Below are 27659 nucleotides of genomic sequence, written 5' to 3'. Positions count from 1 at the left end.
AAGGAATCGTTGCAATGGACCACTCCGTTGCGTCGCAACGGCCGAAAAACCTCTAAATGTGGGGGTATTTTTGTGAAAAAACAATCTGCAGCATTAACCCTTGAAGCTGGAATCATGAATTTTCTTGTGCTTAATCCTCATGTCATTCCCCATCGAACGGGCCTATCGCGTCAGGTTCTATTGGGTTGTCGACGACAAATGTCCGCCTACCGGCTTGTCTGTCTGTCTGTCTGTTCGGTCCAGCGCTCCGTTAATACAATGGCGATTTCGATGAAACTTGGTTGGTAGGTTCATTCCAAGACCTCGTTGTGTGCAAATGAGAACCATTGCCATGGACACCAACGTTGCCCAGCAACGGAACTTTGAAATTTTAGAAAAATCATAAAAAATTTATTTTTTCGAAAATAAATCATCGGGCCAGGAGCGACTGTGGGCAGCACATTCTGGCATATTGTCAAAAATTTCCAGCCGGTTCCTATGAAAACTGTCGGAGAAGATAGACTTTGAATGAACCCTGGTCCAAAACAATAAAAAAAAAGAAGTGCATTATATCTCAGAGACTATGAGTCAGATCTACATGAAACCTGAATGGTAGGTTCATGGGATGTCCTACTTATGTGTGAGAAAGAACCGTTGCTATGGACGCTTTTGTTGCTCTCTTGACGGCTGAAAAACGACTAAATTCGAATTGATCGATTTCCCATGTCCACCTCCCTGCTTGTCTGTCTGTCTGTCTGTCCCGAGCATAGCCCCGTGGGCTTTGATCCGATCCTGAAAAAATTTTGGTGGGAGGTTGATGTCACGATTTCGTTGTGTTTTACTGAGAATGGGTGTGGTGTGCTCAATATGGGCGGAGCCACGCCCAAAAACTTGTGCTTTTAGGGGTAAGCCGATTTCAATTTGCATCTTCTCCGAGGGGGTTTGTCGAATCTGACAGGGGTTTCGGTATTTGGTTCGCCCAATGGCACCTGCATAGCCCTACGGAGCTCGATATGTCATTTTCGTCCCAAGGTCAAGGTCGCGAACTTAGAAAATTGTGAATTTTGACATCAAAATCATACGACCGCAAAAACTTTGAGAGATTGGATGACAATATTTTTTATGCATAATCTTGAGCTCATTTCCCACCTCAATCTTGAAACCATTTTGCTCAATCTCGAACAGCTTGCCCGTGGCGCCCCCTTCAAGTTTGTTTTTACGCTGATTTCATCAAAGTCTGGATAATCCGAGGAGTGCGAAATGTCATATAGCCTATATGACGTTATATTGTTCCTGGAATGTTCCAGAGGAATTTTTGCACCAAAGATCATTATCCTTGACCTTTGACCTTTGAAGTTCACAAAGGTCAAATTTTCAAAGTTGGGGGAATCGAACCGGGTTTTCGACATTCTTCGACGAACTCAGTACAATAAGCTCTAGAACGTATCCTGTTTCCATATTTTAATGTCCACAACATTGTTTTGTGACCTTCAGAGGTTATGCAAAGGTCAAATTTTGAAAGTTGTTGAACAAAACCGGGTTTTCGACATTTTGCAGCTCATAATCTGTCACTCGTACCACATCATGTTGATCATTTTTATCACTTGGTCAACAATTTTCACATTGTCTCATCCTTGACTTCTTAAACAATACACATCATCAAATACCGCTCGTGAACCATTGTCGTCTTCAGACTTGCACACAACGCAGTGGGTAAAACTGACAACTCCAGTACCTCTACTATTGTGATAAATAAACGTGTTTCAACACTACTTACTAAGTTGTCTCTGTGGCGCAATTGGTTAGCGCGTTCGGCTGTTAACCGAAAGGTTGGTGGTTCGAGCCCACCCAGGGACGATCTTTTATTTAATTGGTTCACGAAAAAATATTTTCACCAAAAAAATAAGTGACCACGATATTCGTGATTGTCGTGTGTCTCTATGTCTGTCTGTCTCTCTGTTGGGTCTTTGATCTCGACGAATTTTTTTTTTGAAATTTGTTCTATCCTAATTATCAGTATTTCCGTCGATATGTTTGTCTGTCTGTCCCTCTGTTCGGTCCAGTGCTCCGTTAACACAATGGCGATTTCGATGAAACCTGGTTGGAAGGTTCATACCATGACCGAGTTGTGTGCAAATGAGAACCGTTGCGATGGACACCACCGTTGCCGAGCAACGGGACTTTGAAAATTTGAAAAATCATAAAAAAAATAATTTTTTCGAAAATCAAAAATCGGGACACGAGCCACTGTGGGACGTACATTCATCCATATTGTCAAAAATTTCCAGCCGGATCCGATGAAAACTGTCGGAGAAGATCGACTTTGAAAGAACCCTGGTTGAAATCAATAAAAAAAAAGTTCGTTGTGTCTCAGAGACGATGAGTCAGATACACATGAAACTGGTATGGTAGGTTCATGGTATATCCGAGTTATGTGTGAGAAAGAACCGTTGCTATGGACCCCAACGTTGCCTTGCAATAACCGACTACCCATGTCCGCCTGCAGGCTTTCTGTCTGTCTGTCTGGCTGTTCGGTCCAGTGCTCCGTTAATACAATGGCGATTTCGATGAAACTTGGTTGGGAGGTTCATTCCATGACCGAGTTGTGTGTAAATGAAAACCCTTGCTATGAACACCAACGTTGCCAAGCACCGGGACTTTGAAATATTTGAAAAATCAATGAAAAAAAAGGTTTTGGAAAATAAAACATCGGGCCACGAACGACTGTGGGCAGTAAATTCAGCCATATTGTCAAAAATTTACAGCCGGATCCTAGGAAAACTGTCGAAGAAGATAGACTTTGAATGAAACCTGGTCGAAAACAATAAAAAAAACGAAGTTCGTGATATCTCAGAGACTATGAGTCAAATATACATGAAACTGCTATGGTAGGTTCATGGTATGTCCTCGTTATGGGTGAGAAGGAATCGTTGCTATGGACCCCTCCGTTGCGTCGCAACGGCCAAAAAACCTCCAAATGTGGGGGTGTTTTTCTGAAAAAACAATCTGCAGCATTAACCCTTGAAGCTGGAATCATGAATTTTCTTGTGCTTAATCCTCATGTCATTCCCCATCAAACGAGCCTATCGCGTTAGGTTCTATTGGGTTGTCGACTACCCATGTCCGCCTACCGGTTTGTCTGTCTGTCTGTCTGTCTGTCTGTCTGTTTGTCTGTTCGGTCCAGCGCTCCGTTAATACAATGGCGATTTCGATGAAACTTGGTTGGGAGGTTCATTCCATGACCGAGTTGTGTGTAAATGAAAACCCTTGCTATGAACACCAACGTTGCCAAGCACCGGGACTTTGAAATATTTGAAAAATCATGAAAAAAAAGGTTTTCGAAAATAAAACATCGGGCCACGAACGACTGTGGGCAGTAAATTCAGCCATATTGTCAAAAATTTACAGCCGGATCCAATGAAAACTGTCGAAGAAGATCGACTTTGAATGAAACCTGGTCGAAAACAATAAAAAAACGAAGTTCGTGATATCTCAGAGACTATGAGTCAGATATACATGAAACTGCTATGGTAGGTTCATGGTATGTCCTCGTTATGGGTGAGAAGGAATCGTTGCAATGGACCACTCCGTTGCGTCGCAACGGCCGAAAAACCTCTAAATGTGGGGGTATTTTTGTGAAAAAACAATCTGCAGCATTAACCCTTGAAGCTGGAATCATGAATTTTCTTGTGCTTAATCCTCATGTCATTCCCCATCGAACGGGCCTATCGCGTCAGGTTCTATTGGGTTGTCGACGACAAATGTCCGCCTACCGGCTTGTCTGTCTGTCTGTCTGTCTGTCTGTTCGGTCCAGCGCTCCGTTAATACAATGGCGATTTCGATGAAACTTGGTTGGTAGGTTCATTCCAAGACCTCGTTGTGTGCAAATGAGAACCATTGCCATGGACACCAACGTTGCCCAGCAACGGAACTTTGAAATTTTAGAAAAATCATAAAAAATTTATTTTTTCGAAAATAAATCATCGGGCCAGGAGCGACTGTGGGCAGCACATTCTGGCATATTGTCAAAAATTTCCAGCCGGTTCCTATGAAAACTGTCGGAGAAGATAGACTTTGAATGAACCCTGGTCCAAAACAATAAAAAAAGAAGTGCATTATATCTCAGAGACGATGAGTCAGATCTACATAAACCTGAATGGAAGGTTCATGGGATGTCCTACTTATGTGTGAGAAAGAACCGTTGCTATGGACACTTTTGTTGCTCTCATGACGGCTGAAAAACGACCAAATTCGAATTGATCGATTTCCCATGTCCACCTCCCTGCTTGTCTGTCTGTCTGTCTGTCCCGAGCATAGCCCCGTGGGCTTTGATCTCGATCCTGAAAAAATTTTGGTGGGAGGTTGATGTCACGATTTCGTTGTGTTTTACTGAGAATGGGCGTGGTGTGCTCAATATGGGCGGAGCCTCGCCCAAAAAACTTGTGCTTTTAGGGGGAAGCCGATTTCAATTTGCATCTTCTCCGAGGGGGTTTGTCGAATCTGACAGGGGTTTCGGTATTTGGTTCGCCCAATGGCACCTGCATAGCCCTACGGAGCTCGATATGTCATTTTCGTCCCAAGGTCAAGGTCGCGAACTTAGAAAATTGTGAATTTTGACATCAAAATCATACGACCGCAAAAACTTTGAGAGATTGGATGACAATATTTTTTATGCATAATCTTGAGCTCATTTCCCACCTCAATCTTGAAACCATTTTGCTCAATCTCGAACAGCTTGCCCGTGGCGCCCCCTTCAAGTTTGTTTTTACGCTGATTTCATCAAAGTCTGGATAATCCGAGGAGTGCGAAATGTCATATAGCCTATATGACGTTATATTGTTCCTGGAATGTTCCAGAGGAATTTTTGCAACAAAGATCATTATCCTTGACCTTTGACCTTTAAAGTTCACAAAGGTCAAATTTTCAAAGTTGGGGGAATCGAACCGGGTTTTCGACATTCTTCGACGAACTCAGTACAATAAGCTCTAGAACGTATCCTGTTTCCATATTTTAATGTCCACAACATTGTTTTGTGACCTTCAGAGGTTATGCAAAGGTCAAATTTTGAAAGTTGTTGAACAAAACCGGGTTTTCGACATTTTGCAGCTCATAATCTGTCACTCGTACCACATCATGTTGATCATTTTTATCACTTGGTCAACAATTTTCACATTGTCTCATCCTTGACTTCTTAAACAATACACATCATCAAATACCGCTCGTGAACCATTGTCGTCTTCAGACTTGCACACAACGCAGTGGGTAAAACTGACAACTCCAGTACCTCTACTATTGTGATAAATAAACGTGTTTCAACACTTCTTACTAAGTTGTCTCTGTGGCGCAATTGGTTAGCGCGTTCGGCTGTTAACCGAAAGGTTGGTGGTTCGAGCCCACCCAGGGACGATCTTTTATTTAATTGGTTCACGAAAAAATATTTTCACCAAAAAAATAAGTGACCACGATATTCGTGATTGTCGTGTGTCTCTCTGTCTGTCTGTCTGTCTGTTGGGTCTTTGATCTCGACGAATTTTTTTTTTGAAATTTGTTCTATCCTAATTATCAGTATTTCCGTCGATATGTTTGTCTGTCTGTCCCTCTGTTCGGTCCAGTGCTCCGTTAACACAATGGCGATTTCGATGAAACCTGGTTGGAAGGTTCATACCATGACCGAGTTGTGTGCAAATGAGAACCGTTGCGATGGACACCACCGTTGCCGAGCAACGGGACTTTGAAAATTTGAAAAATCATAAAAAAAATAATTTTTTAGAAAATCAAAAATCGGGACACGAGCCACTGTGGGACGTACATTCGTCCATATTGTCAAAAATTTCCAGCCGGATCCGATGAAAACTGTCGGAGAAGATCGACTTTGAAAGAACCCTGGTTGAAATCAATAAAAAAAAAGTTCGTTGTGTCTCAGAGACGATGAGTCAGATACACATGAAACTGGTATGGTAAGTTCATGGTATATCCGAGTTATGTGTGAGGAAGAACCGTTGCTATGGACCCCAACGTTGCCTTGCAATAACCGACGACCCATGTCCGCCTGCAGGCTTTCTGTCTGTCTGTCTGGCTGTTCGGTCCAGTGCTCCGTTAATACAATGGCGATTTCGATGAAACTTGGTTGGGAGGTTCATTCCATGACCGAGTTGTGTGTAAATGAAAACCCTTGCTATGAACAGCAACGTTGCCAAGCACCGGGACTTTGAAATATTTGAAAAATCAATGAAAAAAAAGGTTTTGGAAAATAAAACATCGGGCCACGAACGACTGTGGGCAGTAAATTCAGCCATATTGTCAAAAATTTACAGCCGGATCCTAGGAAAACTGTCGAAGAAGATAGACTTTGAATGAAACCTGGTCGAAAACAATAAAAAAAACGAAGTTCGTGATATCTCAGAGACTATGAGTCAGATATACATGAAACTGCTATGGTAGGTTCATGGTATGTCCGAGTTATGGGTGAGAAGGAATCGTTGCTATGGACCCCTCCGTTGCGTCGCAACGGCCGAAAAACCTCTAAATGTGGGGGTGTTTTATGAAAAAACAATCTGCAGCATTAACCCTTGAAGCTGGAATCATGAATTTTCTTGTGCTTAATCCTCATGTCATTCCCCATCAAACGAGCCTATCGCGTTAGGTTCTATTGGGTTGTCGACTACCCATGTCCGCCTACCGGTTTGTCTGTCTGTCTGTCTGTCTGTCTGTCTGTCTGTTTGTCTGTTCGGTCCAGCGCTCCGTTAATACAATGGCGATTTCGATGAAACTTGGTTGGGAGGTTCATTCCATGACCGAGTTGTGTGTAAATGAAAACCCTTGCTATGAACACCAACGTTGCCAAGCACCGGGACTTTGAAATATTTGAAAAATCATGAAAAAAAAGGTTTTCGAAAATAAAACATCGGGCCACGAACGACTGTGGGCAGTAAATTCAGCCATATTGTCAAAAATTTACAGCCGGATCCAATGAAAACTGTCGAAGAAGATCGACTTTGAATGAAACCTGGTCGAAAACAATAAAAAAACGAAGTTCGTGATATCTCAGAGACTATGAGTCAGATATACATGAAACTGCTATGGTAGGTTCATGGTATGTCCTCGTTATGGGTGAGAAGGAATCGTTGCAATGGACCACTCCGTTGCGTCGCAACGGCCGAAAAACCTCTAAATGTGGGGGTATTTTTGTGAAAAAACAATCTGCAGCATTAACCCTTGAAGCTGGAATCATGAATTTTCTTGTGCTTAATCCTCATGTCATTCCCCATCGAACGGGCCTATCGCGTCAGGTTCTATTGGGTTGTCGACGACAAATGTCCGCCTACCGGCTTGTCTGTCTGTCTGTCTGTTCGGTCCAGCGCTCCGTTAATACAATGGCGATTTCGATGAAACTTGGTTGGTAGGTTCATTCCAAGACCTCGTTGTGTGCAAATGAGAACCATTGCCATGGACACCAACGTTGCCCAGCAACGGAACTTTGAAATTTTAGAAAAATCATAAAAAATTTATTTTTTCGAAAATAAATCATCGGGCCAGGAGCGACTGTGGGCAGCACATTCTGGCATATTGTCAAAAATTTCCAGCCGGTTCCTATGAAAACTGTCGGAGAAGATAGACTTTGAATGAACCCTGGTCCAAAACAATAAAAAAAAGAAGTGCATTATATCTCAGAGACTATGAGTCAGATCTACATAAACCTGAATGGTAGGTTCATGGGATGTCCTACTTATGTGTGAGAAAGAACCGTTGCTATGGACGCTTTTGTTGCTCTCTTGACGGCTGAAAAACGACTAAATTCGAATTGATCGATTTCCCATGTCCACCTCCCTGCTTGTCTGTCTGTCTGTCTGTCCCGAGCATAGCCCCGTGGGCTTTGATCCGATCCTGAAAAAATTTTGGTGGGAGGTTGATGTCACGATTTCGTTGTGTTTTACTGAGAATGGGCGTGGTGTGCTCAATATGGGCGGAGCCACGCCCAAAAAACTTGTGCTTTTAGGGGGAAGCCGATTTCAATTTGCATCTTCTCCGAGGGGGTTTGTCGAATCTGACAGGGGTTTCGGTATTTGGTTCGCCCAATGGCACCTGCATAGCCCTACGGAGCTCGATATGTCATTTTCGTCCCAAGGTCAAGGTCGCGAACTTAGAAAATTGTGAATTTTGACATCAAAATCATACGACCGCAAAAACTTTGAGAGATTGGATGACAATATTTTTTATGCATAATCTTGAGCTCATTTCCCACCTCAATCTTGAAACCATTTTGCTCAATCTCGAACAGCTTGCCCGTGGCGCCCCCTTCAAGTTTGTTTTTACGCTGATTTCATCAAAGTCTGGATAATCCGAGGAGTGCGAAATGTCATATAGCCTATATGACGTTATATTGTTCCTGGAATGTTCCAGAGGAATTTTTGCAACAAAGATCATTATCCTTGACCTTTGACCTTTAAAGTTCACAAAGGTCAAATTTTCAAAGTTGGGGGAATCGAACCGGGTTTTCGACATTCTTCGACGAACTCAGTACAATAAGCTCTAGAACGTATCCTGTTTCCATATTTTAATGTCCACAACATTGTTTTGTGACCTTCAGAGGTTATGCAAAGGTCAAATTTTGAAAGTTGTTGAACAAAACCGGGTTTTCGACATTTTGCAGCTCATAATCTGTCACTCGTACCACATCATGTTGATCATTTTTATCACTTGGTCAACAATTTTCACATTGTCTCATCCTTGACTTCTTAAACAATACACATCATCAAATACCGCTCGTGAACCATTGTCGTCTTCAGACTTGCACACAACGCAGTGGGTAAAACTGACAACTCCAGTACCTCTACTATTGTGATAAATAAACGTGTTTCAACACTACTTACTAAGTTGTCTCTGTGGCGCAATTGGTTAGCGCGTTCGGCTGTTCACCGAAAGGTTGGTGGTTCGAACCCACCCAGGGACGATCTTTTATTTAATTGGTTCACGAAAAAATATTTTCACCAAAAAAATAAGTGACCACGATATTCGTGATTGTTGTGTGTCTCTATGTCTGTCTGTCTGTCTGTTGGGTCTTTGATCTCGACGAATTTTTTTTTTGAAATTTGTTCTATCCTAATTATCAGTATTTCCGTCGATATGTTTGTCTGTCTGTCCCTCTGTTCGGTCCAGTGCTCCGTTAACACAATGGCGATTTCGATGAAACCTGGTTGGAAGGTTCATACCATGACCGAGTTGTGTGCAAATGAGAACCTTGCGATGGACACCACCGTTGCCGAGCAACGGGACTTTGAAAATTTGAAAAATCATAAAAAAAAAAAATTTTTCGAAAATCAAAAATCGGGACACGAGCCACTGTGGGACGTACATTCATCCATATTGTCAAAAATTTCCAGCCGGATCCGATGAAAACTGTCGGAGAAGATCGACTTTGAAAGAACCCTGGTTGAAATCAATAAAAAAAAAGTTCGTTGTATCTCAGAGACTATGAGTCAGATACACGTGAAACTGGTATGGTAGGTTCATGGTATATCCGAGTTATGTGTGAGGAAGAACCGTTGCTATGGACCCCAACGTTGCCTTGCAATAACCGATTACCCATGTCCGCCTGCAGGCTTTCTGTCTGTCTGTCTGGCTGTTCGGTCCAGTGCTCCGTTAATACAATGGCGATTTCGATGAAACTTGGTTGGGAGGTTCATTCCAAGACCTCGTTATGTGCAAATGAGAACCATTGCTATGAACAGCAACGTTGCCCAGCAACGGGACTTTGAAATATTTGAAAAATCAATGAAAAAAAGGTTTTGGAAAATAAAACATCGGGCCACGAACGACTGTGGGCAGTAAATTCAGCCATATTGTCAAAAATTTACAGCCGGATCCGAGGAAAACTGTCGAAGAAGATAGACTTTGAATGAAACCTGGTCGAAAACAATAAAAAAACGAAGTTCGTGATATCTCAGAGACTATGAGTCAGATATACATGAAACTGCTATGGTAGGTTCATGGTATGTCCTAGTTATGGGTGAGAAGGAATCGTTGCTATGGACCCCTCCGTTGCGTCGCAACGGCCAAAAAACCTCCAAATGTGGGGGTGTTTTTCTGAAAAAACAATCTGCAGCATTAACCCTTGAAGCTGGAATCATGAATTTTCTTGTGCTTAATCCTCATGTCATTCCCCATCAAACGAGCCTATCGCGTTAGGTTCTATTGGGTTGTCGACTACCCATGTCCGCCTACCGGTTTGTCTGTCTGTCTGTCTGTCTGTCTGTTTGTCTGTTCGGTCCAGCGCTCCGTTAATACAATGGCGATTTCGATGAAACTTGGTTGGGAGGTTCATTCCATGACCGAGTTGTGTGTAAATGAAAACCCTTGCTATGAACACCAACGTTGCCAAGCACCGGGACTTTGAAATATTTGAAAAATCATGAAAAAAGGTTTTCGAAAATAAAACATCGGGCCACGAACGACTGTGGGCAGTAAATTCAGCCATATTGTCAAAAATTTACAGCCGGATCCAATGAAAACTGTCGAAGAAGATAGACTTTGAATGAAACCTGGTCGAAAACAATAAAAAAACGAAGTTCGTGATATCTCAGAGACTATGAGTCAGATATACATGAAACTGCTATGGTAGGTTCATGGTATGTCCTAGTTATGGGTGAGAAGGAATCGTTGCAATGGACCACTCCGTTGCGTCGCAACGGCCGAAAAACCTCTAAATGTGGGGGTATTTTTGTGAAAAAACAATCTGCAGCATTAACCCTTGAAGCTGGAATCATGAATTTTCTTGTGCTTAATCCTCATGTCATTCCCCATCGAACGGGCCTATCGCGTCAGGTTCTATTGGGTTGTCGACGACAAATGTCCGCCTACCGGCTTGTCTGTCTGTCTGTCTGTGTTCGGGCCAGCGCTCCGTTCATACAATGGCGATTTCGATGAAACTTGCTTGGTCGGTTCATTCCAAGACCTCGTTGTGTGCAAATGAGAACCATTGCCATGGACACCAACGTTGCCCAGCAACGGAACTTTGAAATTTTAGAAAAATCATAAAAAATTTATTTTTTCGAAAATAAATCATCGGGCCAGGAGCGACTGTGGGCAGCACATTCTGGTATATTGTCAAAAATTTCCAGCCGGTTCCTATGAAAACTGTCGGAGAAGATAGACTTTGAATGAACCCTGGTCCAAAACAATAAAAAAAAGAAGTGCATTATATCTCAGAGACTATGAGTCAGATCTACATAAACCTGAATGATAGGTTCATGGGATGTCCTACTTATGTGTGAGAAAGAACCGTTGCTATGGACGCTTTTGTTGCTCTCGTGACGGCTGAAAAACGACTAAATTCGAATTGATCGAGTTCCCATGTCCACCTCCATGCTTGTCTGTCTGTCTGTCTGTCCTGAGCATAGCCCCGTGGGCTTTGATCCGATCCTGAAAAAATTTTGGTGGGAGGTTGATGTCACGATTTCGTTGTGTTTTACTGAGAATGGGCGTGGTGTGCTCAATATGGGCGTAGCCACGCCCAAAAAACTTGTGCTTTTAGGGGAAGCCGATTTCAATTTGCATCTTCTCCGAGGGGGTTTGTCGAATCTGACAGGGGTTTCGGTATTTGGTTCGCCCAATGGCACCTGCATAGCCCTACGGAGCTCGATATGTCATTTTCGTCCCAAGGTCAAGGTCGCGAACTTAGAAAATTGTGAATTTTGACATCAAAATCATACGACCGCAAAAACTTTGAGAGATTGGATGACAATATTTTTATGCATAATCTTGAGCTCATTTCCCACCTCAATCTTGAAACCATTTTGCTCAATCTCGAACAGCTTGCCCGTGGCGCCCCCTTCAAGTTTGTTTTTACGCTGATTTCATCAAAGTCTGGATAATCCGAGGAGTGCGAAATGTCATATAGCCTATATGACGTTATATTGTTCCTGGAATGTTCCAGAGGAATTTTTGCACCAAAGATCATTATCCTTGACCTTTGACCTTTAAAGTTCACAAAGGTCAAATTTTCAAAGTTGGGGAATCGAACCGGGTTTTCGACATTCTTCGACGAACTCAGTACAATAAGCTCTAGAACGTATCCTGTTTCCATATTTTAATGTCCACAACATTGTTTTGTGACCTTCAGAGGTTATGCAAAGGTCAAATTTTGAAAGTTGTTGAACAAAACCGGGTTTTCGACATTTTGCAGCTCATAATCTGTCACTCGTACCACATCATGTTGATCATTTTTATCACTTGGTCAACAATTTTCACATTGTCTCATCCTTGACTTCTTAAACAATACACATCATCAAATACCGCTCGTGAACCATTGTCGTCTTCAGACTTGCACACAACGCAGTGGGTAAAACTGACAACTCCAGTACCTCTACTATTGTGATAAATAAACGTGTTTCAACACTACTTACTAAGTTGTCTCTGTGGCGCAATTGGTTAGCGCGTTCGGCTGTTAACCGAAAGGTTGGTGGTTCGAACCCACCCAGGGACGATCTTTTATTTAATTGGTTCACGAAAAAATATTTTCACCAAAAATAAGTGACCACGATATTCGTGATTGTTGTGTGTCTCTATGTCTGTCTGTCTGTCTGTTGGGTCTTTGATCTCGACGAATTTTTTTTTTTTGAAATTTGTTCTATCCTAATTATCAGTATTTCCGTCGATATGTTTGTCTGTCTGTCCCTCTGTTCGGTCCAGTGCTCCGTTAACACAATGGCGATTTCGATGAAACCTGGTTGGAAGGTTCATACCATGACCGAGTTGTGTGCAAATGAGAACCGTTGCGATGGACACCACCGTTGCCGAGCAACGGGACTTTGAAAATTTGAAAAATCATAAAAAAAAAATTTTTTTCGAAAATCAAAAATCGGGACACGAGCCACTGTGGGACGAACATTCGTCCATATTGTCAAAAATTTCCAGCCGGATCCGATGAAAACTGTCGGAGAAGATCGACTTTGAAAAAACCCTGGTTGAAATCAATAAAAAAAAAGTTCGTTGTATCTCAGAGACTATGAGTCAGATCCAAGTGAAACTGGTATGGTAGGTTCATGGTATATCCGAGTTATGTGTGAGAAAGAACCGTTGCTATGGACCCCAACGTTGCCTTGCAATAACCGACTACCCATGTCCGCCTGCAGGCTTTCTGTCTGTCTGTCTGGCTGTTCGGTCCAGTGCTCCGTTAATACAATGGCGATTTCGATGAAACTTGGTTGGGAGGTTCATTCCATGACCGAGTTGTGTGTAAATGAAAACCCTTGCTCTGAACACCAACGTTGCCAAGCACCAGGACTTTGAAATATTTGAAAAATCAATGAAAAAAAAGGTTTTGGAAAATAAAACATCGGGCCACGAACGACTGCGGGCAGTAAATTCAGCCATATTGTCAAAAATTTACAGCCGGATCCTAGGAAAACTGTCGAAGAAGATAGACTTTGAATGAAACCTGGTCGAAAACAATAAAAAAACGAAGTTCGTGATATCTCAGAGACTATGAGTCAGATATACATGAAACTGCTATGGTAGGTTCATGGTATGTCCGAGTTATGGGTGAGAAGGAATCGTTGCTATGGACCCCTCCGTTGCGTCGCAACGGCCAAAAAACCTCCAAATGTGGGGGTGTTTTTCTGAAAAAACAATCTGCAGCATTAACCCTTGAAGCTGGAATCATGAATTTTCTTGTGCTTAATCCTCATGTCATTCCCCATCAAACGAGCCTATCGCGTTAGGTTCTATTGGGTTGTCGACTACCCATGTCCGCCTACCGGTTTGTCTGTCTGTCTGTCTGTCTGTCTGTCTGTTTGTCTGTTCGGTCCAGCGCTCCGTTAATACAATGGCGATTTCGATGAAACTTGGTTGGGAGGTTCATTCCATGACCGAGTTGTGTGTAAATGAAAACCCTTGCTATGAACACCAACGTTGCCAAGCACCGGGACTTTGAAATATTTGAAAAATCATGAAAAAAAAGGTTTTCGAAAATAAAACATCGGGCCACGAACGACTGTGGGCAGTAAATTCAGCCATATTGTCAAAAATTTACAGCCGGATCCAATGAAAACTGTCGAAGAAGATAGACTTTGAATGAAACCTGGTCGAAAACAATAAAAAAACGAAGTTCGTGATATCTCAGAGACTATGAGTCAGATATACATGAAACTGCTATGGTAGGTTCATGGTATGTCCTAGTTATGGGTGAGAAGGAATCGTTGCAATGGACCACTCCGTTGCGTCGCAACGGCCGAAAAACCTCTAAATGTGGGGGTATTTTTGTGAAAAAACAATCTGCAGCATTAACCCTTGAAGCTGGAATCATGAATTTTCTTGTGCTTAATCCTCATGTCATTCCCCATCGAACGGGCCTATCGCGTCAGGTTCTATTGGGTTGTCGACGACAAATGTCCGCCTACCGGCTTGTCTGTCTGTCTGTCTGTCTGTCTGTTCGGTCCAGCGCTCCGTTAATACAATGGCGATTTCGATGAAACTTGGTTGGTAGGTTCATTCCAAGACCTCGTTGTGTGCAAATGAGAACCATTGCCATGGACACCAACGTTGCCCAGCAACGGAACTTTGAAATTTTAGAAAAATCATAAAAAATTTATTTTTTCGAAAATAAATCATCGGGCCAGGAGCGACTGTGGGCAGCACATTCTGGCATATTGTCAAAAATTTCCAGCCGGTTCCTATGAAAACTGTCGGAGAAGATAGACTTTGAATGAACCCTGGTCCAAAACAATAAAAAAAAGAAGTGCATTATATCTCAGAGACTATGAGTCAGATCTACATAAACCTGAATGGTAGGTTCATGGGATGTCCTACTTATGTGTGAGAAAGAACCGTTGCTATGGACGCTTTTGTTGCTCTCTTGACGGCTGAAAAACGACTAAATTCGAATTGATCGATTTCCCATGTCCACCTCCCTGCTTGTCTGTCTGTCTGTCTGTCCCGAGCATAGCCCCGTGGGCTTTGATCCGATCCTGAAAAAATTTTGGTGGGAGGTTGATGTCACGATTTCGTTGTGTTTTACTGAGAATGGGCGTGGTGTGCTCAATATGGGCGGAGCCTCGCCAAAAAACTTGTGCTTTTAGGGGGAAGCCGATTTCAATTTGCATCTTCTCCGAGGGGGTTTGTCGAATCTGACAGGGGTTTCGGTATTTGGTTCGCCCAATGGCACCTGCATAGCCCTACGGAGCTCGATATGTCATTTTCGTCCCAAGGTCAAGGTCGCGAACTTAGAAAATTGTGAATTTTGACATCAAAATCATACGACCGCAAAAACTTTGAGAGATTGGATGACAATATTTTTTATGCATAATCTTGAGCTCATTTCCCACCTCAATCTTGAAACCATTTTGCTCAATCTCGAACAGCTTGCCCGTGGCGCCCCCTTCAAGTTTGTTTTTACGCTGATTTCATCAAAGTCTGGATAATCCGAGGAGTGCGAAATGTCATATAGCCTATATGACGTTATATTGTTCCTGGAATGTTCCAGAGGAATTTTTGCAACAAAGATCATTATCCTTGACCTTTGACCTTTAAAGTTCACAAAGGTCAAATTTTCAAAGTTGGGGGAATCGAACCGGGTTTTCGACATTCTTCGACGAACTCAGTACAATAAGCTCTAGAACGTATCCTGTTTCCATATTTTAATGTCCACAACATTGTTTTGTGACCTTCAGAGGTTATGCAAAGGTCAAATTTTGAAAGTTGTTGAACAAAACCGGGTTTTCGACATTTTGCAGCTCATAATCTGTCACTCGTACCACATCATGTTGATCATTTTTATCACTTGGTCAACAATTTTCACATTGTCTCATCCTTGACTTCTTAAACAATACACATCATCAAATACCGCTCGTGAACCATTGTCGTCTTCAGACTTGCACACAACGCAGTGGGTAAAACTGACAACTCCAGTACCTCTACTATTGTGATAAATAAACGTGTTTCAACACTACTTACTAAGTTGTCTCTGTGGCGCAATTGGTTAGCGCGTTCGGCTGTTAACCGAAAGGTTGGTGGTTCGAGCCCACCCAGGGACGATCTTTTATTTAATTGGTTCACGAAAAAATATTTTCACCAAAAAAATAAGTGACCACGATATTCGTGATTGTCGTGTGTCTCTATGTCTGTCTGTCTGTCTGTTGGGTCTTTGATCTCGACGAATTTTTTTTTTTGAAATTTGTTCTATCCTAATTATCAGTATTTCCGTCGATATGTTTATCTGTCTGTCCCTCTGTTCGGTCCAGTGCTCCGTTAACACAATGGCGATTTCGATGAAACCTGGTTGGAAGGTTCATACCATGACCGAGTTGTGTGCAAATGAGAACCGTTGCGATGGACACCACCGTTGCCGAGCAACGGGACTTTGAAAATTTGAAAAATCATAAAAAAAATAATTTTTTCGAAAATCAAAAATCGGGACACGAGCCACTGTGGGACGTACATTCGTCCATATTGTCAAAAATTTCCAGCCGGATCCGATGAAAACTGTCGGAGAAGATCGACTTTGAAAGAACCCTGGTTGAAATCAATAAAAAAAAAGTTCGTTGTATCTCAGAGACGATGAGTCAGATACACATGAAACTGGTATGGTAAGTTCATGGTATATCCGAGTTATGTGTGAGGAAGAACCGTTGCTATGGACCCCAACGTTGCCTTGCAATAACCGACTACCCATGTCCGCCTGCAGGCTTTCTGTCTGTCTGTCTGGCTGTTCGGTCCAGTGCTCCGTTAATACAATGGCGATTTCGATGAAACTTGGTTGGGAGGTTCATTCCATGACCGAGTTGTGTGTAAATGAAAACCCTTGCTATGAACAGCAACGTTGCCAAGCACCGGGACTTTGAAATATTTGAAAAATCAATGAAAAAAAAGGTTTTGGAAAATAAAACATCGGGCCACGAACGACTGCGGGCAGTAAATTCAGCCATATTGTCAAAAATTTACAGCCGGATCCTAGGAAAACTGTCGAAGAAGATAGACTTTGAATGAAACCTGGTCGAAAACAATAAAAAAACGAAGTTCGTGATATCTCAGAGACTATGAGTCAGATATACATGAAACTGCTATGGTAGGTTCATGGTATGTCCGAGTTATGGGTGAGAAGGAATCGTTGCTATGGACCCCTCCGTTGCGTCGCAACGGCCAAAAAACCTCCAAATGTGGGGGTGTTTTTCTGAAAAAACAATCTGCAGCATTAACCCTTGAAGCTGGAATCATGAATTTTCTTGTGCTTAATCCTCATGTCATTCCCCATCAAACGAGCCTATCGCGTTAGGTTCTATTGGGTTGTCGACTACCCATGTCCGCCTACCGGTTTGTCTGTCTGTCTGTCTGTCTGTCTGTCTGTTTGTCTGTTCGGTCCAGCGCTCCGTTAATACAATGGCGATTTCGATGAAACTTGGTTGGGAGGTTCATTCCATGACCGAGTTGTGTGTAAATGAAAACCCTTGCTATGAACACCAACGTTGCCAAGCACCGGGACTTTGAAATATTTGAAAAATCATGAAAAAAAAGGTTTTCGAAAATAAAACATCGGGCCACGAACGACTGTGGGCAGTAAATTCAGCCATATTGTCAAAAATTTACAGCCGGATCCAATGAAAACTGTCGAAGAAGATAGACTTTGAATGAAACCTGGTCGAAAACAATAAAAAAACGAAGTTCGTGATATCTCAGAGACTATGAGTCAGATATACATGAAACTGCTATGGTAGGTTCATGGTATGTCCTAGTTATGGGTGAGAAGGAATCGTTGCAATGGACCACTCCGTTGCGTCGCAACGGCCGAAAAACCTCTAAATGTGGGGGTATTTTTGTGAAAAAACAATCTGCAGCATTAACCCTTGAAGCTGGAATCATGAATTTTCTTGTGCTTAATCCTCATGTCATTCCCCATCGAACGGGCCTATCGCGTCAGGTTCTATTGGGTTGTCGACGACAAATGTCCGCCTACCGGCTTGTCTGTCTGTCTGTCTGTTCGGTCCAGCGCTCCGTTAATACAATGGCGATTTCGATGAAACTTGGTTGGTAGGTTCATTCCAAGACCTCGTTGTGTGCAAATGAGAACCATTGCCATGGACACCAACGTTGCCCAGCAACGGAACTTTGAAATTTTAGAAAAATCATAAAAAATTTATTTTTTCGAAAATAAATCATCGGGCCAGGAGCGACTGTGGGCAGCACATTCTGGCATATTGTCAAAAATTTCCAGCCGGTTCCTATGAAAACTGTCGGAGAAGATAGACTTTGAATGAACCCTGGTCCAAAACAATAAAAAAAAGTAGTGCATTATATCTCAGAGACTATGAGTCAGATCTACATAAACCTGAATGGTAGGTTCATGGGATGTCCTACTTATGTGTGAGAAAGAACCGTTGCTATGGACGCTTTTGTTGCTCTCTTGACGGCTGAAAAACGACTAAATTCGAATTGATCGATTTCCCATGTCCACCTCCCTGCTTGTCTGTCTGTCTGTCTGTCCCGAGCATAGCCCCGTGGGCTTTGATCCGATCCTGAAAAAATTTTGGTGGGAGGTTGATGTCACGATTTCGTTGTGTTTTGCTGAGAATGGGCGTGGTGTGCTCAATATGGGCGGAGCCACGCCCAAAAAACTTGTGCTTTTAGGGGGAAGCCGATTTCAATTTGCATCTTCTCCGACGGGGTTTGTCGAATCTGACAGGGGTTTCGGTATTTGGTTCACCCAATGGCACCTGCATAGCCCTATGGAGCTCGATATGTCATTTTCGTCCCAAGGTCAAGGTCGCGAACTTAGAAAATTGTGAATTTTGACATCAAAATCATACGACCGCAAAAACTTTGAGAGATTGGATGACAATATTTTTTATGCATAATCTTGAGCTCATTTCCCACCTCAATCTTGAAACCATTTTGCTCAATCTCGAACAGCTTGCCCGTGGCGCCCCCTTCAAGTTTGTTTTTACGCTGATTTCATCAAAGTCTGGATAATCCGAGGAGTGCGAAATGTCATATAGCCTATATGACGTTATATTGTTCCTGGAATGTTCCAGAGGAATTTTTGCAACAAAGATCATTATCCTTGACCTTTGACCTTTAAAGTTCACAAAGGTCAAATTTTCAAAGTTGGGGGAATCGAACCGGGTTTTCGACATTCTTCGACGAACTCAGTACAATAAGCTCTAGAACGTATCCTGTTTCCATATTTTAATGTCCACAACATTGTTTTGTGACCTTCAGAGGTTATGCAAAGGTCAAATTTTGAAAGTTGTTGAACAAAACCGGGTTTTCGACATTTTGCAGCTCATAATCTGTCACTCGTACCACATCATGTTGATCATTTTTATCACTTGGTCAACAATTTTCACATTGTCTCATCCTTGACTTCTTAAACAATACACATCATCAAATACCGCTCGTGAACCATTGTCGTCTTCAGACTTGCACACAACGCAGTGGGTAAAACTGACAACTCCAGTACCTCTACTATTGTGATAAATAAACGTGTTTCAACACTACTTACTAAGTTGTCTCTGTGGCGCAATTGGTTAGCGCGTTCGGCTGTTAACCGAAAGGTTGATGGTTCGAGCCCACCCAGGGACGATCTTTCATTTAATTGGTTCAAGAAAAAATATTTTCACCAAAAAAATAAGTGACCACGATATTCGTGATTGTTGTGTGTCTCTATGTCTGTCTGTCTGTCTGTTGGGTCTTTGATCTCGACGAATTTTTTTTTTTGAAATTTGTTCTATCCCAATTATCAGTATTTCCGTCGATATGTTTGTCTGTCTGTCCCTCTGTTCGGTCCAGTGCTCCGTTAACACAATGGCGATTTCGATGAAACCTGGTTGGAAGGTTCATACCATGACCGAGTTGTGTGCAAATGAGAACCGTTGCTCTGGACACCACCGTTGCCGAGCAACGGGACTTTGAAAATTTGAAAAATCATAAAAAAAATAATTTTTTCGAAAATCAAAAATCGGGACACGAGCCACTGTGGGACGTACATTCATCCATATTGTCAAAAATTTCCAGCCGGATCCGATGAAAACTGTCGGAGAAGATCGACTTTGAAAGAACCCTGGTTGAAATCAATTAAAAAAAAAGTTCGTTGTATCTCAGAGACTATGAGTCAGATACACATGAAACTGGGATGGTAGGTTAATGGTATATCCGAGTTATGTGTGAGAAAGAACCGTTGCTATGGACCCCAACGTTGCCTTGCAATAACCGACTACCCATGTCCGCCTGCAGGCTTTCTGTCTGTCTGTCTGGCTGTTCGGTCCAGTGCTCCGTTAATACAATGGCGATTTCGATGAAACTTGGTTGGGAGGTTCATTCCATGACCGAGTTGTGTGTAAATGAAAACCCTTGCTATGAACACCAACGTTGCCAAGCACCAGGACTTTGAAATATTTGAAAAATCAATGAAAAAAAAGGTTTTGGAAAATAAAACATCGGGCCACGAACGACTGCGGGCAGTAAATTCAGCCATATTGTCAAAAATTTACAGCTGGATCCTACGAAAACTGTCGAAGAAGATAGACTTTGAATGAAACCTGGTCGAAAACAATAAAAAAACGAAGTTCGTGATATCTCAGAGACTATGAGTCAGATATACATGAAACTGCTATGGTAGGTTCATGGTATGTCCGAGTTATGGGTGAGAAGGAATCGTTGCTATGGACCCCTCCGTTGCGTCGCAACGGCCAAAAAACCTCCAAATGTGGGGGTGTTTTTCTGAAAAAACAATCTGCAGCATTAACCCTTGAAGCTGGAATCATGAATTTTCTTGTGCTTAATCCTCATGTCATTCCCCATCAAACGAGCCTATCGCGTTAGGTTCTATTGGGTTGTCGACTACCCATGTCCGCCTACCGGTTTGTCTGTCTGTCTGTCTGTCTGTCTGTTTGTCTGTTCGGTCCAGCGCTCCGTTAATACAATGGCGATTTCGATGAAACTTGGTTGGGAGGTTCATTCCATGACCGAGTTGTGTGTAAATGAAAACCCTTGCTATGAACACCAACGTTGCCAAGCACCGGGACTTTGAAATATTTGAAAAATCATGAAAAAAAGGTTTTGGAAAATAAAACATCGGGCCACGAACGACTGTGGGCAGTAAATTCAGCCATATTGTCAAAAATTTACAGCCGGATCCAATGAAAACTGTCGAAGAAGATAGACTTTGAATGAAACCTGGTCGAAAACAATAAAAAAACGAAGTTCGTGATATCTCAGAGACTATGAGACAGATATATATGAAACTGCTATGGTAGGTTCATGTTATGTCCTAGTTATGGTTGAGAAGGAATCGTTGCAATGGACCCCTCCGTTGCGTCGCAACGGCCGAAAAACCTCTAAATGTGGGGGTATTTTTGTGAAAAAACAATCTGCAGCATTAACCCTTGAAGCTGGAATCATGAATTTTCTTGTGCTTAATCCTCAGGTCATTCCCCATCGAACGGGCCTATCGCGTCAGGTTCTATTGGGTTGTCGACTACCCATGTCCGCCTACCGGCTTGTCTGTCTGTCTGTCTGTCTGTTCGGTCCAGCACTCCGTTAATACAATGGCGATTTCGATGAAACTTGGTTGGTAGGTTCATTCCAAGACCTCGTTGTGTGCAAATGAGAACCATTGCCATGGACACCAACATTGCCCACCAACGGGACTTTGAAATTTTAGAAAAATCATAAAAAATTTATTTTTTCGAAAATAAATCATCGGGCCAGGAGCGACTGTGGGCAGCACATTCTGGCATATTGTCAAAAATTTCCAGCCGGTTCCTATGAAAACTGTCGGAGAAGATAGACTTTGAATGAACCCTGGTCCAAAACAATAAAAAAAAGAAGTGCATTATATCTCAGAGACTATGAGTCAGATCTACATAAACCTGAATGGTAGGTTCATGGGATGTCCTACTTATGTGTGAGAAAGAACCGTTGCTATGGACACTTTTGTTGCTCTCATGACGGCTGAAAAACGACTAAATTCGAATTGATCGATTTCCCATGTCCACCTCCCTGCTTCTCTGTCTGTCTGTCTGTCCCGAGCATAGCCCCGTGGGCTTTGATCTCGATCCTGAAAAAATTTTGGTGGGAGGTTGATGTCACGATTTCGTTGTGTTTTACTGAGAATGGGCGTGGTGTGCTCAATATGGGCGGAGCCTCGCCCAAAAAACTTGTGCTTTTAGGGGGAAGCCGATTTCAATTTGCATCTTCTCCGAGGGGGTTTGTCGAATCTGACAGGGGTTTCGGTATTTGGTTCGCCCAATGGCACCTGCATAGCCCTACGGAGCTCGATATGTCATTTTCGTCCCAAGGTCAAGGTCGCGAACTTAGAAAATTGTGAATTTTGACATCAAAATCATACGACCGCAAAAACTTTGAGAGATTGGATGACAATATTTTTTATGCATAATCTTGAGCTCATTTCCCACCTCAATCTTGAAACCATTTTGCTCAATCTCGAACAGCTTGCCCGTGGCGCCCCCTTCAAGTTTGTTTTTACGCTGATTTCATCAAAGTCTGGATAATCCGAGGAGTGCGAAATGTCATATAGCCTATATGACGTTATATTGTTCCTGGAATGTTCCAGAGGAATTTTTGCACCAAAGATCATTATCCTTGACCTTTGACCTTTAAAGTTCACAAAGGTCAAATTTTCAAAGTTGGGGGAATCGAACCGGGTTTTCGACATTCTTCGACGAACTCAGTACAATAAGCTCTAGAACGTATCCTGTTTCCATATTTTAATGTCCACAACATTGTTTTGTGACCTTCAGAGGTTATGCAAAGGTCAAATTTTGAAAGTTGTTGAACAAAACCGGGTTTTCGACATTTTGCAGCTCCTAATCTGTCACTCGTACCACATCATGTTGATCATTTTTATCACTTGGTCAACAATTTTCACATTGTCTCATCCTTGACTTCTTAAACAATACACATCATCAAATACCGCTCGTGAACCATTGTCGTCTTCAGACTTGCACACAACGCAGTGGGTAAAACTGACAACTCCAGTAACTCCACTATTGTGATAAATAAACGTGTTTCAACACTACTTACTAAGTTGTCTCTGTGGCGCAATTGGTTAGCGCGTTCGGCTGTTCACCGAAAGGTTGGTGGTTCGAACCCACCCAGGGACGATCTTTTATTTAATTGGTTCACGAAAAAATATTTTCACCAAAAAAATAAGTGACCACGATATTCGTGATTGTCGTGTGTCTCTATGTCTGTCTGTCTGTCTGTTGGGTCTTTGATCTCGACGAATTTTTTTTTTTGAAATTTGTTCTATCCTAATTATCAGTATTTCCGTCGATATGTTTGTCTGTCTGTCCCTCTGTTCGGTCCAGTGCTCCGTTAACACAATGGCGATTTCGATGAAACCTGGTTGGAAGGTTCATACCATGACCGAGTTGTGTGCAAATGAGAACCGTTGCGATGGACACCACCGTTGCCGAGCAACGGGACTTTGAAAATTTGAAAAATCATAAAAAAAATAATTTTTTCGAAAATCAAAAATCGGGACACGAGCCACTGTGGGACGTACATTCGTCCATATTGTCAAAAATTTCCAGCCGGATCCGATGAAAACTGTCGGAGAAGATCGACTTTGAAAGAACCCTGGTTGAAATCAATAAAAAAAAAGTTCGTTGTGTCTCAGAGACGATGAGTCAGATACACATGAAACTGGTATGGTAAGTTCATGGTATATCCGAGTTATGTGTGAGGAAGAACCGTTGCTATGGACCCCAACGTTGCCTTGCAATAACCGACGACCCATGTCCGCCTGCAGGCTTTCTGTCTGTCTGTCTGGCTGTTCGGTCCAGTGCTCCGTTAATACAATGGCGATTTCGATGAAACTTGGTTGGGAGGTTCATTCCATGACCGAGTTGTGTGTAAATGAAAACCCTTGCTATGAACAGCAACGTTGCCAAGCACCGGGACTTTGAAATATTTGAAAAATCAATGAAAAAAAAGGTTTTGGAAAATAAAACATCGGGCCACGAACGACTGTGGGCAGTAAATTCAGCCATATTGTCAAAAATTTACAGCCGGATCCTAGGAAAATTGTCGAAGAAGATAGACTTTGAATGAAACCTGGTCGAAAACAATAAAAAAAACGAAGTTCGTGATATCTCAGAGACTATGAGTCAGATATACATGAAACTGCTATGGTAGGTTCATGGTATGCCCTAGTAATGGGTGAGAAGGAATCGTTGCTATGGACCCCTCCGTTGCATCGCAACGGCCGAAAAACCTCTAAATGTGGGGGTGTTTTCATGAAAAAACAATCTGCGGCATTAACCCTTGAAGGTGGAATCATGAATTTTCTTGTGCTTCATCCTCATGTCATTCCCCATCGAACGAGCCTATCGCGTTAGGTTCTATTGGGTTGTCGACTACCCATGTCCGCCTACCGGTTTGTCTGTCTGTCTGTCTGTCTGTCTGTCTGTCTGTCTGTCTGTCTCTCTGTCTGTTCGGTCCAGCGCTCCGTTAATACAATGGCGATTTCGATGAAACTTGGTTGGGAGGTTCAATCCATGACCGATTTGTGTGTAAATGAAAACCCTTGCTATGAACACCAACGTTGCCAAGCACCGGGACTTTGAAATATTTGAAAAATCATGAAAAAAAGGTTTTCGAAAATAAAACATCGGGCCACGAACGACTGTGGGCAGTAAATTCAGCCATATTGTCAAAAATTTACAGCCGGATCCAATGAAAACTGTGGAAGAAGATAGACTTTGAATGAAACCTGGTCGAAAACAATAAAAAAACGAAGTTCGTGATATCTCAGAGACTATGAGTCAGATATACATGAAACTGCTATGGTAGGTTCATGGTATGTCCTAGTTATGGGTGAGAAGGAATCGTTGCAATGGACCCCTCCGTTGCATCGCAACGGCCGAAAAACCTCTAAATGTGGGGGTATTTTTGTGAAAAAACAATTGCAGCATTAACCCTTGAAGCTGGAATCATGAATTTTCTTGTGCTTAATCCTCATGTCATTCCCCATCGAACGGGCCTATAGCGTCAGGTTCTATTGGGTTGTCGACTACCCATGTCCGCCTACCGGCTTGTCTGTCTGTCTGTCTGTCTGTTCGGTCCAGCGCTCCGTTAATACAATGGCGATTTCGATGAAACTTGGTTGGTAGGTTCATTCCAAGACCTCGTTGTGTGCAAATGAGAACCATTGCCATGGACACCAACATTGCCCACCAACGGGACTTTGAAATTTTAGAAAAATCATAAAAAATTTATTTTTTCGAAAATAAATCATCGGGCCAGGAGCGACTGTGGGCAGCACATTCTGGCATATTGTCAAAAATTTCCAGCCGGTTCCTATGAAAACTGTCGGAGAAGATAGACTTTGAATGAACCCTGGTCCAAAACAATAAAAAAAGAAGTGCATTATATCTCAGAGACTATGAGTCAGATCTACATTAACCTGAATGGAAGGTTCATGGGATGTCCTACTTATGTGTGAGAAAGAACCGTTGCTATGGACGCTTTTGTTGCTCTCATGACGGCTGAAAAACGACTAAATTCGAATTGATCGATTTCCCATGTCCACCTCCCTGCTTGTCTGTCTGTCTGTCTGTCCCGAGCATAGCCCCGTGGGCTTTGATCCGATCCTGAAAAAAATTTGGTGGGAGGTTGATGTCACGATTTCGTTGTGTTTTACTGAGAATGGGCGTGGTGTGCTCAATATGGGCGGAGCCACGCCCAAAAAACTTGTGCTTTTCGGGGGAAGCCGATTTCAATTTGCATCTTCTCCGAGGGGGTTTGTCGAATCTGACAGGGGTTTCGGTATTTGGTTCGCCCAATGGCACCTGCATAGCCCTACGGAGCTCGATATGTCATTTTCGTCCCAAGGTCAAGGTCGCGAACTTAGAAAATTGTGAATTTTGACATCAAAATCATACGACCGCAAAAACTTTGAGAGATTGGATGACAATATTTTTTATGCATAATCTTGAGCTCATTTCCCACCTCAATCTTGAAACCATTTTGCTCAATCTCGAACAGCTTGGCCGTGGCGCCCCTTCAAGTTTGTTTTTACGCTGATTTCATCAAAGTCTGGATAATCCGAGGAGTGCGAAATGTCATATAGCCTATATGACGTTATATTGTTCCTGGAATTTTCCAGAGGAATTTTTGCACCAAAGATCATTATCCTTGACCATTGACCTTTAAAGTTCACAAAGGTCAAATTTTCAAAGTTGGGGGAATCGAACCGGGTTTTCGACATTCTTCGACGAACTCAGTACAATAAGCTCTAGAACGTATCCTGTTTCCATATTTTAATGTCCACAACATTGTTTTGTGACCTTCAGAGGTTATGCAAAGGTCAAATTTTGAAAGTTGTTGAACAAAACCGGGTTTTCGACATTTTGCAGCTCATAATCTGTCACTCGTACCACATCATGTTGATCATTTTTATCACTTGGTCAACAATTTTCACATTGTCTCATCCTTGACTTCTTAAACAATACACATCATCAAATACCGCTCGTGAACCATTGTCGTCTTCAGACTTGCACACAACGCAGTGGGTAAAACTGACAACTCCAGTACCTCTACTATTGTGATAAATAAACGTGTTTCAACACTACTTACTAAGTTGTCTCTGTGGCGCAATTCGTTCGCGCGTTTGGCTGTTAACTGTAAGGTTGGTGGTTCGAGCCCACCCAGGGACGATCTTTTATTTAATTGGTTCACGAAAAATTATTTTCACAAAAAAATAAGTGACCACGATATTCGTTGTTGTTGTGTGTCTGTATGTCTGTCTGTCTGTCTGTTGGGTCATTGATCTCGTCGAATTTTTTTTTTTGAAATTTGTTCTATCCTAATTATCAGTATTTCCGTCGATATGTTTATCTGTCTGTCCCTCTGTTCGGTCCAGTGCTCCGTTAACACAATGGCGATTTCGATGAAACCTGGTTGGAAGGTTCATACCATGACCGAGTTGTGTGCAAATGAGAACCGTTGCGATGGACACCACCGTTGCCGAGCAACGGGACTTTGAAAATTTGAAAAATCATAAAAAAAATAATTTTTTCGAAAATCAAAAATCGGGACACGAGCCACTGTGGGACGTACATTCATCCATATTGTCAAAAATTTCCAGCCGGATCCGATGAAAACTGTCGGAGAAGATCGACTTTGAAAGAACCCTGGTTGAAATCAATAAAAAAAAGTTCGTTGTGTCTCAGAGACGATGAGTCAGATACACATGAAACTGGTATGGTAAGTTCATGGTATATCCGAGTTATGTGTGAGGAAGAACCGTTGCTATGGACCCCAACGTTGCCTTGCAATAACCGACGACCCATGTCCGCCTGCAGGCTTTCTGTCTGTCTGTCTGGCTGTTCGGTCCACTGCTCCGTTAATACAATGGCGATTTCGATGAAACTTGGTTGGGAGGTTCATTCCATGACCGAGTTGTGTGTAAATGAAAACCCTTGCTATGAACACCAACGTTGCCAAGCACCGGGACTTTGAAATATTTGAAAAATCAATGAAAAAAAAGGTTTTGGAAAATAAAACATCGGGCCACGAACGACTGTGGGCAGTAAATTCAGCCATATTGTCAAAAATTTACAGCCGGATCCTAGGAAAACTGTCGAAGAAGATAGACTTTGAATGAAACCTGGTCGAAAACAATAAAAAAACGAAGTTCGTGATATCTCAGAGACTATGAGTCAGAT

General features: G+C 42.4%; 7 non-coding genes across 7 annotated transcripts; all 7 read left to right on the top strand.

Moving 5' to 3' along the window:
• The first annotated feature begins 1762 nt into the window (after window positions 1–1762).
• Window positions 1763–1836, top strand: TRNAN-GUU (transfer RNA asparagine (anticodon GUU)). Its single transcript has one exon. It is a non-coding gene; the product is annotated as a tRNA-Asn (tRNA).
• Window positions 1837–5311: 3475 nt separating this feature from the next.
• Window positions 5312–5385, top strand: TRNAN-GUU (transfer RNA asparagine (anticodon GUU)). The gene has a single exon. It is a non-coding gene; the product is annotated as a tRNA-Asn (tRNA).
• Window positions 5386–8855: 3470 nt separating this feature from the next.
• On the top strand, window positions 8856–8929 carry TRNAN-GUU (transfer RNA asparagine (anticodon GUU)). The gene has a single exon. It is a non-coding gene; the product is annotated as a tRNA-Asn (tRNA).
• Window positions 8930–12386: 3457 nt separating this feature from the next.
• TRNAN-GUU (transfer RNA asparagine (anticodon GUU)) lies at window positions 12387–12460 on the top strand. The gene has a single exon. It is a non-coding gene; the product is annotated as a tRNA-Asn (tRNA).
• Window positions 12461–15933: 3473 nt separating this feature from the next.
• Window positions 15934–16007, top strand: TRNAN-GUU (transfer RNA asparagine (anticodon GUU)). Its single transcript has one exon. It is a non-coding gene; the product is annotated as a tRNA-Asn (tRNA).
• A 3467-nt stretch (window positions 16008–19474) lies between these two features.
• On the top strand, window positions 19475–19548 carry TRNAN-GUU (transfer RNA asparagine (anticodon GUU)). Its single transcript has one exon. It is a non-coding gene; the product is annotated as a tRNA-Asn (tRNA).
• A 3468-nt stretch (window positions 19549–23016) lies between these two features.
• On the top strand, window positions 23017–23090 carry TRNAN-GUU (transfer RNA asparagine (anticodon GUU)). The gene has a single exon. It is a non-coding gene; the product is annotated as a tRNA-Asn (tRNA).
• Window positions 23091–27659: the final 4569 nt, after the last annotated feature.

This window comes from Eptatretus burgeri, chromosome 2 (genome assembly GCF_056783735.1).
Source record: "Eptatretus burgeri isolate ZD-2024b chromosome 2, Ebu_testis_v1, whole genome shotgun sequence".
NCBI classification, from domain to species: Eukaryota; Metazoa; Chordata; class Myxini; order Myxiniformes; family Myxinidae; genus Eptatretus; species Eptatretus burgeri.
Note: the sequence above shows the minus strand (reverse complement) of the source record. Positions and strands in the feature narration are given on the sequence as shown.